Genomic DNA, 1,458 nt, shown 5'->3' with positions numbered 1-1,458 from the left:
TTGCTCTTCATACCCATCAAAACACCAGCTCCCAGGGCCCCTTCTTGGGCACCGCACCATTTAACAGGGGTGTTAACACACACAACGTGCAGTTAGAAATAAAGGAGCAACCCAGCAACTGTTTCTTCTCCCCTATGAGCTGTAACTCCTTGAGGAATGTTGGCAGCAGAGCCCCAGAAGTTCAGTGACGCTGGAAGGTGGCTCCGTTTCCACCACCTTCCAGAAGCCCCTTTCCATTTGGACCCAAGGAGGTAAACTGATGGGAGACAGTGATCATTAAGGACCTGAAGTTGAGAACCCGAAGTCAACATGTTCGGGTTGGAAAGGACTTCAAAGCCCATCCAGTTCCAACCCCTGCCATGGGCAGGGACACCTCCCAATGGATCAGGGGCTCCAAGCCCCATCCAACCTGGCCTTGAACCCCTCCAGGGATGGGGCAGCCACCCCTGCTCTGGGTAACCTGGGCCGGGGCCTCCCCACCCTCACACCAAAACATTTCTTCCCAAGATCTCATCTCAATCTCCCCTCTTGCAGCTGAAAAACATTCCCTCTCATCCTCTCCCTGCCCTCCCTGATCCAGAGCCCCTCCCCAGCTTTCCTGGAGCCCCTTTCAGCACTGGAAGCTGCTCTAAGGTCTCCCCACAGCCTTCTCTTCTCCAGGCTGAACAACCCCAACTCTCTCAGCCTGTCCTCGTACAGGAGGTGCTCCAGCCCTTGGATCATCTCTGTGGCCTCCTCTGGACTCACTCCACCAGCTCCATGCCCTACCCGTGCTGAGGACTCCAGAACTGGACTCAGGGCTCAGCGGAACAGAGTAGGACACTGAGATTTAATGCAGCTTCATTTGAATGATTACTTCAGGGTTTTCAAAAGCTGCCAAGTAGTGCAGCACCTGGCAGCGCCTCGGACACCGGCAAGGACACCTCACTTCCACGCAGTGAAAGAAGGGAAGCAGCACCACCCTCGCTTTTAGAGATGTTCAGTAAAGAGCTTTTGATGGCCTTATGAGGAGCAGCTGAGAGAGCTGGGGGTGTTTAGCCTGGAGAAGAGGAGGCTGAGGGGAGACCTCATTGCTCCCTACAACTACCTGAAAGGAGGTTGCGGAGAGGAGGGAGCTGGGCTCTTCTCCCAAGTGACAGGGGACAGGACAAGAGGGAATGGCCTCAAGCTCCACCAGGGGAGGTTCAGGCTGGACATTAGGAAAAAATTTTCACAGAAAGGGTCATTGGGCACTGGCAGAGGCTGCCCAGGGAGGTGGTTGAGTCACCTTCCCTGGAGGGGTTTAAGGGACGGGTGGACGAGGTGCTAAGGGGCATGGGCTAGTGATGGATGGGAATGGTTGGACTCGATGATCTGGTGGGTCTCTTCCAACCTGGTGATTCTATGATTCAAAGTCTGAAGTTTTCCTGTGAGTCTAATTCACAATAAACAGCCCAGTCACCACCTTAAAAAGGCTGG

The sequence above is a fragment of the Phaenicophaeus curvirostris genome, chromosome 13, assembly GCF_032191515.1.
Source record: "Phaenicophaeus curvirostris isolate KB17595 chromosome 13, BPBGC_Pcur_1.0, whole genome shotgun sequence".
Lineage (NCBI taxonomy): Eukaryota > Metazoa > Chordata > Aves > Cuculiformes > Cuculidae > Phaenicophaeus > Phaenicophaeus curvirostris.
This window is presented reverse-complemented; position numbering follows the sequence as displayed.